Genomic DNA, 10,282 nt, shown 5'->3' with positions numbered 1-10,282 from the left:
CCGGGAGCGTCACCGCCGGGGGGGCCGAGCCGGACCCCGCGGCTGCCTGCTGACGTCACGGGGGGCGGGGCTCAGCGCCTCCAGCTGCATCTTCCCGCGCGGGCGGGGCGGGGCCTGCGGAGAAAAGCAGTGAAGCCGTTCATTGATTAAGAGGGTCCACCGAGGGGAAGGAGCCCCCCCTCCCCCCGATTATGATTTTCAAATCTTACAGGGAGGCTCCGTCTGTTACGGGGGGGCGCAGCCCCCCTAATTCGCACCCTGCATCCGCCCCGTGGGCTCCAGCAGCCTCCCCCGGAGCACAGCCCGCCTGCCTCCGGCTTCCCGGCCACCTTGCCCCTGGCCGTGCGGCCGTCCTCCTGGGGTGGGGGCCGCGGGCTCCCCCCACTCATTCAGGGGCGCTGGCGGGTGTCCCCCTTCCAGCTCCCTTGTTGTTAATCTATGACCTCCTTCCCATTCCTGTTTTCGTTTTAGTCAGCTGGCGGGTCCCCAGTGACCTCCCTTATTAAGGGAGGCTTATAGTTTTCCATGATGGGCCCTAACCAATGACCTATAGCACACCAAATAGGCCAGTGTTACACCATAGATGTTGAAAAAGAGTGAACTGGGTAAGACCAGGGTTTTTTCCCCCACTTTTCTCTCTTACTTACAACCTCCAGCACATAATGTCTAGGAGGTCTCATTCAGAGGCTGCATCTCAGACTCCCCTGCTCAATAGCTGCCAACGCCTTTCCTCCAGCAGTTCACCCAGTCCCTTTTACAATCCAGCTAAACTGTTGAGGGTCTATTCTCTCTAGAGTAGTTAAATTTACCATCTATCTAATGCCATGCACCATGTGTTGAAGACTAGGATTATCTTTTCCAGGTTACAAATTAAAAACCCAGCGTATGTACAAAGGGATACAGACCCAGTGTTTACTTTTCAAATTTCACCAACCTGAGGGATTTATTTTCTAGAACACAGGCCTTAAAAACAGCACTGCTCAGCTTGCAGCTCCGGAGCGTCATGCCTACAGCCCTCTGCTCAAATTGGAGCAAAGTTAAACATCTCATGGAGGATGATGCAGTGGTCACCTCAAGGAAAGCTGGCAATATGGCCCAATCCAACAAAGTCTTGTTCATTGCTAGTAGCCCCAGTGAAGTCAAACCAGTAAAATTAAAGCATGTGCAACTGCTGAGGCTTCAAAGCATAAAAGCTGCCATCTTTTCTTCAGGCACCACTGCAGCATTCCCATCAGAAGGTCTAACAAGATTTTTTGCAGGATTGAGACTTAAAATAGAGGCATAGACAGGTGGGTTAAACAGGTATTCCTACTAATATCTATGTAGCCCAGGTGTACTCGGGTATGTACTTCCTTCTCCAATTGAAGGGATTATTAGGCCAGAGTAGTGGGGACTGAGACTGAGACTGACGGTGGCTATTTGCATGCATGCTGATGGCCGTTCTCTTACCTCTTTGCTGCACTGAAGAATTATTCCCAGAGGACAAGGCCAGCAATGTCACATATGGTCAGGAATCATCAGGTGTGCCTCAAATCACGTAAACTAATAAGGCTTCAGCCTGTACAGTTGTGGGTGAAGCTGCAGGCTGTATAGTTTCCCTCGTCCCTATAGTCAGGCCAGGACAGTCTGAAACGTAACTATATTCACACACATTAATTAATACATACAAGTTAGTAAAAGATAAATATAAACATATGTACATTTATATACAATATACAGGTATGTAATATGAACATCAACTTGTAGGCAAATTCCATATGACCTTATACCACATATCTAACTTCAGGTAAAACACAGGTAAGTGTTAGGAGAAGGTTCCAACCAGGGTTAGGGTCATACAACAGCAGCTCTATAACAACAAATCAACTAACAAATCAAGGTACTTAAATGAACAAAATATGAGGTGCTGTTTACATAATATAAGGCACATGAAAGTAGAAATGAACACTTTAAAGGGCACCAAGGCCCAGGCTGTTTGCAGCAGTTGCTGTGCCCTGGTGACCAGGAGGGGATAAGATCCCCAGTGCCCTTCTGGCCTTCCTTACCCCAGTCAGAATATCGGCTGTGGAAGAGAACTTCCAAAACCCGGGGAGCCCCACCCCTTCAAGACTTTCTCTCTAGGGGCTAGTCTCACAAACTGGGGGGGAAGATCCCTCCTCCCCTATGGGAATCCCCTTCCCTGGTAACTCATGACTCCAGGGTGAGGCCCCACAGTTGATCTGGGCTCTCCAGGCCATCTGTCCCACTCAAGGCCCTGTGCACTGTCACGTGCACCGAGGACTCTGCCTTTTGTTCAGGGTAGGAGACCCATGCTGCCTTATGCGGCGCTGGGGTCTCTGTCTGTTTCCAGACACTCCAGGCACAGGCCCATGTGCTGGGTTCCTGGCCTCATGCCAGGGGGTTGGAGGATCTGAGCTGCCTCAAGCAGCTCCCAAGGTCTTGGCCCGCTCCTGGACCATTACGTGCACCAGCTGTGCACCACTGCCTGGCCTTGTGCCAGGGGTTAGGGACCTGAGCTGCCTCAAGCGGCTCCCAAGTTCCTGGTCTGCTCCCGGACCTGCCATGCACCATGTTCCTAGCCACTCACCAGGGGTCGCAGACCTGAGCTGCCTCGTGCAGCTCCCAGGGTCTGGCTCCATGCAACACTCATGCACCAAATTCCCAGCCGCCCACTGTGGGGTTGCAGACCTGAGCTGCCTTGTGCAGCTCACAGGGTCTGGCTCTGGGCATCAACACAAGGCAAGGCGCTGGACATATGAACGACAGTGGTCGGAGTTCTTGAGCTCTGTGCCAGTCAAGGCTTATTGCTGACCAACACCAATCAATGTTGATCTACAAGCCAGTCAATGTTTTTCTTTGTACTTTTTTCAAAACTCAATTGCTGCATTGTACATACTTGTCTCCTGGACTTACCATGCATCTGATGCAGTTTCATTCATTCAGCTGATTTTGCTACTTCTTCATTGACAAGAACTTCCTTGCTGTTAACATCAGATGAAGAATGTCATGGAGACACCTGAGATCCAAACACTGGCATCAGCTAGGCTTGGTACTGACAAGATGTACACACTTGAAAGATTTCCTGCATACAGGATCCTTTTGAAGTGCAGACTGCGACACAGAGCACTCCCTTGTCTGCTGCAAAGTGAAATTTCAAGCTAAGAAGTTCTACCACAATAAACCTGCCAGACATAGACGACTAGTATGGGGTGCACATGCCCCCCCGACAGCTGACACTGATGCTGTTGGTAGGGCTGGTGCCCACCCTGACAGGGCCACCACTGTTGGTGGCTTCTGTGGGTGCCCCCCTCAGATTCAGGAGGCAGCAGTCACTCACGCTGCCAGACAACCTTGTATTGACTTGTGCCGAATCAGTGATCCTGTCAAGAAATGGTTTTTCAATGAAGAAGTAGCAAAATCAGCCAGAATGAATGAAACTGCATCAGATGCATGGGAAGTCCTGAAGACAAGTATGTACAATGCAACAATCAAGAGTTTTGGAAAAAGTACAAAGAAAAACATTGACTGGTGTGTAGACCATTCAGAGGTACTGCTGCCACTCATTGAAAGAAAAAGAACTGCCCGAATCATCTACAAATCTACTCCTACTACTCATTCGCTCAACAACCTAAGAGACGCTTGTAAGACTTTTCAAACAGCTTCCAGGAGGTGTGCTCAAGAATTTTGGCTGGGTCACTGTGACAGCATCCAACAAGCGGATGATGCAGGTGACAGTAGATGGTTGTATGAGGGTATCAGAAAGGCCATTGGGCTGATGAAGTACAAGACAGCTCCACTGAAAGACCTAGATGGTAACATCATAACTGATAAGGGGAAACAACTGGAGAAGTGGATTGAGCAGTATGGAATGATATACTCAAGAGAGTCTGTAGTAGACCAATATGTGCTAGACAAATTGTCTGGGTTTGAAGTTATGACTTCACTGGATGCCAAACCTGCACTAGAGGAACTTAATACATCAAAAAGATTCCCAATAACAAAGCTTCAGGATCTGACTGTTTATCTGCTGAAATTTACAAATGTGCAAACAGACTGGCTGCAAAGATTGCATGAGGTACTGCCACTCTGTTAGAAGGAAGAAACCATTCTGCAAGATTTCAAGGACACTCATTTCATCCAACTCTATAAAAATAAAGGAGACAGAAGCAACTGTAATAACCACAGAGGTATAGCTCTTCTCAACATGATAGGAAAAATCTTAAGGCATATTCTTTTACCTAGACTTCAAATATTAGCTGAGAGAATCTATCCTGAGAGCCAGTGTGGCTTCTACCTGGAAGTATCTACCATAGATATGGTCTTCTCTGTAAGACAACTGCAGGAGAAGTGCAAAGAGAAGCATATACCACTGTACATGACTTTTATAGATTTAATAAAAGCCTTTGACACAGTTAGTTGGTCAGGGCTTTATGTTGTTCCAAAGAAGCTTGGTTGCTCACATATACTGCGGAACCTTGTGAAATCCTGACACAATGGTATGCAGGCAACTATAGTGTCTGAAAACCAAGAGTCTGGCTTATTCAACAACAACAGAGTGAAGCAGGCTGTGTACTGGCTCCCACATTGTTTAACATTTACTTCTTGTTTCTGCTTCAACACATATTCCATGATGTTCAAGAGGGTATCTCTCAGCACTAGACATGATGGAGGACTGTTTAACATTGCAAGACTTAGAGCTAAAATGAAGGAAAAGGAGATCATCATAAGGGACCTGTTGTTTGCAGATGATGCCGGCCTTGTGGCTCACAGTGTTGATGTCCTACAACATCTCATTACCAAGTTCTCTAACACATGCAACATCTTTGGGCTAACAATAAGCTTGAGGAAGACTTATCATGCACCGAGGCTTTTCAGAACTAGTTCCAGATATCATCCTAGATCATATTCATCTGGATGTTGTTGACTATTTTTTCTACCTTGGCTCTATTGTTACCAGCAATGTAGATCTTTGACTGGGTGTGAGCAAAATACGGCCCATGAGGCCATTCTATCTGGCCTGCAGGGCCCCTAAAAAATTTAGAAAATGAATATTTCTCTGCTCTTGGTTCCTATAAAAAATGACAGGGACCAGGGGCAGTAAGACCCAGGGGAAGCCCAGTGGGCTCCCGCAACAGCAGGGCCTGCCAGGCCCTGCCTCCTCAGTCAGAAGCCCCAGCTGGGGCTTCTGGCCTGGGACCATGTGGCTGCCCAGTGCGGGAACCGCAGGCAAGGGGTGGAGGGGAGGGCAGGGGAGGACCCCAGGCAGGGAAGGAACCTGGGAAAATGTGGCCCGGGGAAAAGCTGAGTGTGGGGTTGGGGGGAAAACAGCCCCTCGCCCACCCCGTGCTGTAGCCGCTCGCAGCCCAGGTGGGGCTGCCTTCCCGCGACGCCCCGGTGGGGGCTGGGACCGGCGGCAGCAGGGAGCCCCGGCCACAGGGTGGGGGAGGGGCCGCTTTTCCCCACTCTCAGCACCAGCTTCTTCCCTGCCAGCGAGCAGGGGATTGGGGCTGTGCACTCGGGATTGAGGGGGTGGGGAGCCAGTGGGAGCACAGGGCAGCACTGGTGGGGCCCAGAGCAGGGTGGCAAGAGTACAGGGGTCCAAGCCAGCAGGGGCTCTATAGAACTGGGCCAGCTCCCCGCTCTCCCTGCTGGTGCAGCCCAGCTTTGGTATGGCTCAGGTATGGTCATGTCAAGCGAATGCTGGATCACAGGATCCCATATAACATTCTGTACTGTGAAGCTTGTAAAGGGTCTAGAAATAGAGGAAGACTGCTGTGCTGATTTTGGGATGCTTGCAAAGATGACTTAGCATGCTTTGGAATCTCTGCAGATGATTGGGAAAGGAGTGCAGAATGCTGCTCTGGTTGGTGGAGTCAGCTTGAAGATGGAGTGAGATGCTGTGAGGTAGACTAGATCAAGTTTTGTGATGACGAAGAAAGAATCTGCTGCTCAGATTCAGAGCATTGCTAGTGCATGGGTGTGCCTTACCTGTGGGCAGGACTGTCACTTGTGCGCCAGATTCAGCAGCCATCAACAAACTCATTGTCATATACCCCATGCTCTCTAAAGTGTGACCGTGCCAATTGAATAATGTCAATATGAAAGTTGCCCATTTCACCATCACAAGTTCTGTTGTGGCCATTAGGATTCATTCCTTTGTTTCTCACCTCTAATTTTTGTAAATGTTTGATGCATTCCTCCAAGATTTGTGGGAGAGACTTTATAACAAAGTCTTAAGGGTCTCAGTTGCCCTGTTCCAAGAATTCTGCAGTTGATTAGATGTACAGAATGACAGAAGTAGATGCTGTCAAAGAGAAAGAGTTTTCGATGAACCAAGAGGTATCCGTGGAAACCCCAGACTACTTCTTACTTTAAGGCATGGGGCAAGAAATGTTGCAGTGTAGTGCAGTGCTAATCAGGACAAGCTTTGGGGAGGACAATATGATGTAATCTGCCTCAACCTTCACAGCAGGACTCTGATAAGACGGGGATGAGTGACTGGTCTCTGCCTGGCAGAGAAAATGACAGTAGACTGCAGAAGAAGCAAGGTGGGAGAAAGCACTCAGCAAAGACAGCTAAGGGGAATGAGATCCAGCAAAGGGACACTTGGATGTGCTCAGGTTTATTTTAGTTTTAGCTGGCTGTCAGACTTTGTAACCAGATAAGAGTAAAACTGATTTGAAGGGCCTGCTGACTAAGGCCAGCTTTGGACTTGCAGTCTCTACAAAAGCTTGCACAAACAACAAGAGAAATTGATAGATTACCTAACTGCACAGGGATGCATTCAAGACCGCTGTATACAAAAGAAGGAGAAAAGAAAAGCAAATGCTGGCAAGCATGCTAAGAAAAGGAAGTAGAAAAATAATAAAAGAATGCTCTCTTCTTTTCAAATACAGTGGCGTGGGCTGTTCCTTGCAACAATAGTAGCATAGCATGTACAGATGAAAGTGCGACAAGCTGACGCTGTCTCTTTAAAACATAGTTATAATAAGCTTTTTATGAGAATTTTCTTTAAGAAGTCTAATTATTAGACTCCAAGTCCCACTGCTTAAACCTTATACCATGGACTAACCCATTTTAAAATAAGGGCTCACTTTCATGTCCAAAATAAATCATAGATGTCATAGATGTTTAGAGTCAGAAGGGACCTTAGTAGATCATCAAGTCTGACCCCCTGCCAGGTGCTTGTCCAGTTTCCTCTTAAAGACCTCCAAGGTAGGGGAGAGTACCACCATTCCAGATTCTGGTAACCCTTATCGTAAAGAAGTTCTCCCTGATGTCTAACCTGAATCTGCTCTCTGTCAGTTTGTGGCTGTTGTTTCTAGTAACTCCAAGGGGTGCCCTGGTAAACAGAGCATCTCCTATTGCTTGCTGTCCCCCACTGATGAATTTGTAGACGGGCACTAGATCCCCTCTCAGCCTTATCTTGCACAGGCTGAAGAGATCCAGGTCCCTCAATCTCTCCTTTTAGGGCCTTACCTGCAGGCCCCTAACCATCCGAGTAGCCCTCCTCTGGACCCTCTCAAGGTTTTCCACATCCCTCTTGAAGTGCAGTGCCCAAAACTGAATGCAATATTTCAGCTGCGACCTTACCAATGCCGCACAGAGGGGAAGTATCACCTCCCTAGACCTGTTCATGATGCACCTGCTAATGCATGATAGAGTGCAGTTAGCTTTACTAATCACTTTGTCACATTGACAACTCACGTTTATCTTGGAGTCGACTATGACTCCAAGATCCCTTTCTGCTGCTGTGCTGCTTAGGAAGTCATCTCCCAGTCTGTAAGTGTGTTGGAGATTCCTTCTCCCTAGGTGCAGCACCTTATCTTTGTTAAACTGCATCCTATTCTGCTCTGCCCACTTTTCCAACCTGTCCAAATCCACTTTAATCTATTCCCTGCCCACTAATGTATTTACTTTGCCCCATAATTTGGTGTTGTCCACGAATTTGGACAGAGTGTTCTCCATGCCCTCATCCAGGTCACTGATGAAGACATTGAACAGCACTGGTCCAAGGACTGAACCCTGGGGGACCCCGCTGCCCACATCTTTCCAGGTTGATACCGACCCGTCCACCACCCCCCTCTGGGTGTGTCCCTTAAGCCAATTCGTCACCCACCTGACCATGTCATTATCTATCTCACAGCTGCTTAGTTTATTTATGAGAATGGGGTAAGACACAGTGTCAAAGACCTTTTTAAAATGCAAGTAAATGACATCAACCTTGACTCACACATCTAAGCATTTTGTGACCTGGTCATAAAAAGAAACAAGATCAGGCAGAATCTACCTGCTGTGGACCCATTCTGGTTGCCCTTTAGCACTGTTTTGCCTCCCACAAATGTAATCCTTAATAATTTGTTCAAAGGTTTTCCCAAGGGTAGAGGTGAGACTAACTGGCCTATAGTTACCCGAATCCTCCTTCCTCCCCTTCTTGAAAACAGGGATCACACTGGCCCTTTTCCGGTCATCTGGGACCTGACCTGAGCAACACAAGTGCTCAAACAGTTGTGCCAGTCGTTCTGCTATGACATTGGCTAATTCCTTCAGCACCCTTGAATGAAGATCATCTGGGCCTGCTGTCTTGAACACATCCAGCCCCTCCAAGAGTCCCTTCACTAGGTTGGCGCTAAGTGTTGGTGGCTTGGCGTCCCTCCTGTGCCTGCCTATAGTCCAATTGGGAGATTTGTCTTGATCCATGTTCAGGAATACAGAAGCAAAAAAATTCATTGAAGAATTCAGCATTGTCCCTCTTATCTGTCACCTATTGCCCTAGTCTATCCTGTCTGTCCTTCCCTAGTCTACCCCCTTCTTCCACAGTCTGTATGCCTCTTTTTACTCCTAGGCTTTCCTGGATTTCCTTGTTCAGCCAAGCGGGTTTCTTGGCCCTTTTCTCCCCTTTTATGTGCAATGGGATTGCCCCCTTCTGTCATTATCCCCATTGGAGATGATTGAAACATGAACACTTCTACTACAACTACTTGGTACTTACCTACCTTTTGACAAAATTTACACTTTGTGAAACATTAAGAAGTTAATCCATACATCATTGCATGTGATGGTAGATAAATAACCAGTAAAAGCATTATTCTAGTTTTAGCCAATCAAAAAGATTTAAGGCCATAGTTTTCAAAAGTAACCTGATTTTTAGAGCTTAGGCATGGGCCTGAATTTCAGAGGTGTTTCAAATCAAGCCCAAGATATCTCAGGTAGGCACTCAAAAATCAATAACCAACTTTACAAAATTGTATCTCTAGTGCCTTTCCCAAAGCCATACAGCAAACCAGGGATGGAACCAGAACAAGAGCTCAGAATTTTTCACCTCCTCACCATAATCTTAACCCAGCTGAACTCTTCTTCTACTCTGTTTATCACAAACACTTGGAAGTTTGAATGCACAATTATGACCCTGCCAATAATGTAGCTCTTCCATATTATAGTAGAGCCTTGCTATCTGGACTTCCAGAACCAATCTCCTGTTCACATATACAAACTGTTCAAACAAAAGAGACATCCAAAATCTAAAATAGCATAAAAATAAAGAGCAACATAAAACAAACTTTTATCACTTCCTCTCGGCAGCCAGGCTAACATTAACCATGTCCATTTGTGTACACGTACCTGTACAAACATTCATTTTTTTTTGCATTAATGGTGGCCAGATTTTTTTTTATATTTGTGGCAGGAGTTCATATAATCCGAGTGATCATAGAAATAGGACTCAGCTAAACGGGGTCTGCTTTGTCAAGTAGCAGTGTTTTTGTTGGATACATAGCACACCACTGAAGCACTGCATGATATAAAAGAAGCATTCCAGAAGCTTCCCTCCATCATACAATTGGGAGAGGTCAAACTCAAAACTCAGGGATCAGAACAGAAAAAAAAAAGCTAAATCCTACAAAAAATTCTGATAAATAAGAGAAAATACACACGATTTCCAATGTATTTCAAGCCAGACTGGAAAACAGATGTGCAAGACCTCATTATTCCTCCATGTTGTTATTAAATACAAAGAGTACCATTGTACTTAATCACCCCAGAATGGATCGCAACTTGATTGCTGTGGACAGTTTACAAAAATGCATGATAATATTATGGATATTTTTGAACCATAGTGCTTACCATCTAAAAGCCTTCAGTTTGTTCCACATAGGGCACAAATATGACTATAGATCTGGGAGCCTCAGCCATGGGAGAGGACAAGCCAGGGGATGGAGGTTATAACACTTTCATATTTTAGGACTGTGGAAAGAAACAAACATGAGGCTTCTACAGCTAATTA

Source organism: Alligator sinensis, unplaced genomic scaffold (assembly GCF_000455745.1).
Source record: "Alligator sinensis unplaced genomic scaffold, ASM45574v1 scaffold572_1, whole genome shotgun sequence".
Classification (NCBI taxonomy): domain Eukaryota; kingdom Metazoa; phylum Chordata; order Crocodylia; family Alligatoridae; genus Alligator; species Alligator sinensis.
This window is presented reverse-complemented; position numbering follows the sequence as displayed.